This window comes from Mastigoproctus giganteus, chromosome 10 (genome assembly GCF_048544385.1).
Source record: "Mastigoproctus giganteus isolate SK-2022 chromosome 10, ASM4854438v1, whole genome shotgun sequence".
Lineage (NCBI taxonomy): Eukaryota > Metazoa > Arthropoda > Arachnida > Uropygi > Thelyphonidae > Mastigoproctus > Mastigoproctus giganteus.
Genome location: NC_143584.1, coordinates 54,993,927 through 54,999,926, shown reverse-complemented (window position 1 = coordinate 54,999,926; position 6,000 = coordinate 54,993,927).

The window sequence follows — 6,000 nt, the reverse complement described above, 5'->3', positions numbered from 1 at the left end:
TAAACGGGATAATCACCTCCCTGTCCCTGCTAGCAAAATTCCTGTATATCATTGACAAGACTCCATGACCTGCCCTGGCAGCCAGTCTGCACTGCTCAGCAAACTTAATATTTGACTGCACAATTACCCCAAGTCTCTTTCACTTTCCACTTCCCCGAGTGTAGTACCACACAGTTGGTACGTTTCTCTCGGGTTATTGTACCCATATGCAATACTTTGCATTTGTCAATGTTAAACTTCAGTTGCCACTTCTCAGCCCATTTCACCAACTTATCTAGATCCAGTTGGAGTAGCACTGTCTTTACTGTCGTTAACAACCCTGCCAACATTTGTATCATCTGCAAACTTGGACATTAAGCCTGATATACCTTCATCAATATCATTGATAAATAAACAAAACAACAATGAGCCCAACACCGAACCCTGGAAAACTCTACTAATAACATTTGTCCATGAAGAGCAGTGTCCATTGATTACCACTCTCTGTCGTCTCTCACTCAACCATCCATTTATCCATTGTAGCAACTTACCCTTAATGCCATACCTCTCCAATTTGTACAGCAGTCTTCCATGTGCAACATTATCAAAAGCTTTCCTCAAATCCAAGTATATGATATCAAAATTATTTTTGGCATTCAGTTCCTTTGTGACCACATCATAGTGTCCAATCAAATTGGTAAGACATGACTTCCCTTTAATAAACCCATGCTGCGTCATAACTACTACTGCAGTCTTGTCTAGATGATCCTGCAATGTTTTTTTAACCAGTGACTCCATTATTTTCCCTGGAACACAAGTTTAACTAACAGGTCTTTAGTTACTTGTGTCAACTTTTGAAACTCCTTTCTGAATTGGGGATACATTTCCACACCTCCAGTGCACAGGGACCGCCCCTAAATCCGAGGAAGCTCTCATAATTATGGCTAAGGGTTTGCTTACTTGCTTTACTGCCTCCTTTAATATAACTGGATAGATCCCGTCCACCCCAGGTGCCTTTTTTAGGTTTAACTTCAACAATTTCTCTACCACTTTGCTCTCAGTTATTACAAAATCACTTAGCTCCCTGTTAGACTTTGATAAACTTCTGGCACTCCCCTCATTGAATAACTCAAGTGTGAAAGCAGATGGAAAATACTCATTTAGTTTATCAGCTACCTGAGCATGATCATCAATAGTCAACCCGTCTATGTTAAGTGGTCCAATCTTATTCATCCTTTTCCTTCTAGAGTTTACATAAGTAAAGAACTCTTTACTGTTTTTCTTTCCATCCTTTGCCAAAGATTTCTTGTAATCTGCCTTTGCCTGCCTAACCTCTTTTGTGACTTGATTAGAGACTAGTTTATATCTGCCATAGGCTTCTGTGTTACCTGATGCTTTATATGCATCCCATACATTTTTCTTCTCAGCCATGAGCCTCATTAATTCATCTGACATCCATTTAGGCACGACCTTGAACAGTATTTCTTAGTTGGAATGAACAGCCTAGTAGGCTCCAAAATTAAGTTACTGAAGGCTTCCCATTTATAATTCAACATTGGCAACATCATCAGTTGATCCCACTGTACAAAATTTAAAAACTGTCTGAGATCCCTGTAGTCACAAGCAAAAGCCCTTCACTTTAGTCTTGATGGTAATTACATCTTTAAGTAATTCCCACATCATTACATTGTGATCACTGTTACCTGGTGGTTCCTTTATCTGCATTAATTCTTAATTAATGCATGAATAATCACTGGTGATAATCAGATCAACAGAATTACTCCCTCTGGTTGCTTCTCAAACGTTGTTGTAGAAAACAGCCATCCAGTAAATCCACAAAAGTCTTGCTAGTGTGCGAGTGACCAACCACAAGTTCCAGTCAATATCTGGAAAGTTAAAATCTCCCATTATCAGACTTTATGATTTACTGGTACACTCCATTTCTCTGCACAATTGCTCATTATACTCATCAGCTTCATTAGGCCTATAACACACACCTACTTTCATTTTTCCTCTCCCAGTGCTTATTTCACACCAAACAGACTCAACACTGCCTTGTCCACCAACAATTGGATGCACTTCTTTAGATTTTATGTGTTTCTTAACTAACAGCATAACCCCTTCTCGCTTCCTGTCCTGTCTATCCTTTCTGTACACATTGTACTCCCCAAATTCCAATTCTGCACTGCTTATATCTGTGTGACACCACGTCTCTGATATCCCAACAGTATCTGCCTTTGATGTCTTGACTAGCACTTCAAGCTCATCAAATTTATTAACTATACTCCTAACATTGGTGTACATCCAAGTATACATGCAACTGTTCCTACTCTTATTTACCCTAACACAGCCCATGTGTTTACTTGTTCCACTATGACTCCCAACAGTCCTCGAAATCTCCATTGCCTTGCTTTCCAGGCTGCTGCTCATTCTAATAGAAGCAGTGCAAGAATCACTTTTGCCTCTGCCTGCGGCCACTGTTAACCTTTTAGTCTGTGTATCCCCCCCCCCCTAGCTAGCAGTTTTCTGAACCACCTAACACTGCCTCGATATCATCAGCAAATAATTCTGGATCTTGTGGAAGCAGCATGCCCCAATTACCATCATTAACCACCCTGCCAACTTTAGTATTCTCTTCAAACATGGATATTAAGCCTGATATGAATTAATATGAATAATAAATAATGAATACAACAATCACCTCAGCACTGAACCCTTGGAGGGGACCTCCTCTAATAACAGTCCATGAAGAGCAGAGTAGGACTCATTAATAATTACTCTCCCCCACTCGTTACTTTACCCATATTATCTCTCTATACATTAAAAAAAGTTTTCCTCCTAGTGATATTTATTCGAGTCAATGGGAGAAGAGGGCGAGGCAGTTATGTCGCTACAAATTCAATTAATTATTGTCAACTGCTTCCTTAATGTTCACCAACTTCATGCACATTCTTCACTTGCCTAACATTTGATGTTCCATTGTAACATTTTTTTGTATATTAATGAATATTGTATATTTGTAAATATTTTAGTCCTGCTCTTTTGGATGCAACAATATTCCTAATAAATACCCAAACAAACAGCATTATGGAACCTGAAGCAAAAGGCCTTTGGCTAAAATCTATTATTTGGGTGCCACTTGTCTCCACAAGGAGGTATGGTTGTAGAACAGAGTGATTGTACAGTCGAGTTCTGTGATTGGGTGAATAATGTGAATACGTTTTTCTGATTATTTTGTGTTGTTGAGGGGCGGGGGTATTTAGCTTAGGTAGAGTGTTTGGCTTTAGTAGGGCATATGATGCAAGAAAGCAAGCTTATATAGCATCAGCCAAAAAAAAAAAAAAAAAAAAAAAAAAAAAACACCCTTTCCATTTCACCTATCCAAATATTTGTCTAGTTCTGCCTTGAACTTATTTACGTTGCTGACCTCAACTACAACAGATGGAAGTTTGTTCCAACTATCAACCACCTGCTGGCTAAAGGCAAATTTCTGCACATCTATTCTACAGTTGTCTTTCCTCAATTTGAATTTATGCCTCCTCAGGGCATTATGGCCTTAGCTGCCAATGCGCCATTAAAACCAAGCGTCCTCAGGTGAGTAATCTGAGCAAGAAGAAGAGTCCCATTAGCATTAAACTTATACAACTCAATTAGAACACCTCACAGGTGCCTAGTCTCCAGAAGCTGCAATTTGCAGAACTTAAGCCATTCTTAGTAACACCAACCCTTTGTTCCCCTCACCAATTTCATTTCTCTTCTCTGTACTCATTCCAGCAGCTCTACACCTTTCCTAAGAGGCCTCCAGGCATGTATACAGTACTCAAGGTGTGGCCTGACCATTGCCTTATATATACAAGGGGACAATCACCTTGTCCTTCCTAGCAAAATGTCTGTATATCATTGACAAGACACTATGAGCAACTCTTGAAGCCTTTTTGCACTGCTCAGAAAATTTAACATCTGACTGCACAATTACCCCCAGGAAAATCAGAAAACGAGTTCCCGATTTTAGAAGAGTAGCAAGTGGGGGGGATAAACACCCTAGGCATTTCAACCTCAGAGGAACGGGGGTGAGGCTAAACAGTGAGTGGCACCTGCAAATCGCTGCATTCTTCCTGATTTTTAGTCGAAGTATGAAGTGGTACCCAAGATCTGAATTTTTACCAGGTGGTTTCCTAAGTAACCTATGTAGAGGCAGGTAAATAATTACATAGTGATATTTATTCAACCTTGAAAATGGGGTGCACTACAAATGCACAGGTAAATAATTACGTCATTTCCGGATTAGATATCGATCAGTGCGTTTCGATTAGTGTGTCTTTTACATAGACAAGATTTAATTTACTCCATCATACCTCTACATATTATGTAAGAAAGCATGCGTGGGGGTTGGCGAGCAGGGGGCAGAGCCCCTAGTTATTATTATTATTAGCCATATGGTGCAAGGAAGCCTGAGGCTTATGCTGAAGCAGCCAGAAAATATTTGAGTTACCTTGAGAGAAAGAAGTAGAAGGGGATCATCAAGAAAGAGAAGAATGCTGCAGCTCAGGATCCTTGATATGCCAAGAACATACTAGATGTGAGCCCATGGGGTTTACTGTAGTCAGCCCCTAATGCCACACTGATTCAATTTACACATCAGGTTTTTTCATGAGGAGCAGTACCAAAAAACTTTGCTATTCTCTAATAATATGATTCAAAATTATTTTTTGCATTCAATTCCTCTGTTACAATCAGAGTATCCAATCAGATTGGTCAGAGAAGACTGCCCTTTAAGAAATCTGTACTGTGATTGCATTCCTGTCTTGATGATCCTGCACTACACCTTTGACTAGTGACCCCATTATTTTCCTGGGACATAAGCTTACAGGTTTATAATTACTTCACCATTTTATCTCCCCCCACATGACTAAGAGAGGAGACATTCACACATTTCCAGTCTAGGGGAACCCCAATGAAACCAAGGATACATTCATAATTATGATAACTGTTGGCTTACCTCTCTTTATGCATCTTTTTGTATAATTGGATGAATCCCATCACTCCCCACTGTGCCGTATTTACTTTTAGCTTTGATAATTTCTCTTCCATTTTTTTTTTTCGCTTATAAAATTTTAGCTTTATATAAAATCATAGATTAAATGTAGTTTTAATGGAGTACTGTTTACCATGCACAAGACAGGCTTGCATGGTTGGAGTGAATTCTAGAGCGTGCTATTCCATGTAAAGAGAAACATATTATTATTATTATTATTATTAGCTCTATGGTGCAAGGAAGCCTGAGGCTTGTGCTGCACCAGCCAAAACAAAAAAAAATACCCGTTACCCTGAGAGAGAGAGAGAGTCAAAAGTAGAAGGAAATCAACAAGAAGGAGAAGAATGATGATATACTGTAGTATAGAGAGAGAGAGAGAGAGAGAGAGAGTTAAAACGAGTCTATTACATTTCGGGCACGTTCTGTTTGGATTTTTTTTTGCCTCTTAAATTGATTGAACTTTTGTTCTTTTTCTATGATTAATAGAAGTGAAAGTAAATATGGTTATCTCCTTGTTAATAAATTACTAAGATTATACCTTTATAAATTTACGTTCTCTGAATTTATAAAATATGAACTTATTTGTCCAAACAAATTTGTATGGAAAAAAGAAATAATAATTGCCGATTTTTGCTTATCTGATTTTAATGAAATTTGGTATATGGCACGACTGATATATTTTTAGAAGGCTAATATATAAAATTAGTTGTACTTGGCATAGCATATGCCATCTGTCTGATCATGTCGTAAATAGTTATTTACTTAAATAAATATAAATACTTCAGTCTTCACTATTCTTGTTTAGCAGGGAAATAATTCTACAGCAGTCACCTGTGCGAATATGCATATTATTATTATTACTAGCTATATAGTGTAAGGAAATGAGGCTTATGCTGCACCAGCCACAAAAAATTTCCGAGTTACCCTGAGTGAGAGAGAGAGAGAGAGAGAGAGAGCGAGAGAGAGAGTCAGAAGTAGAAAGGAAT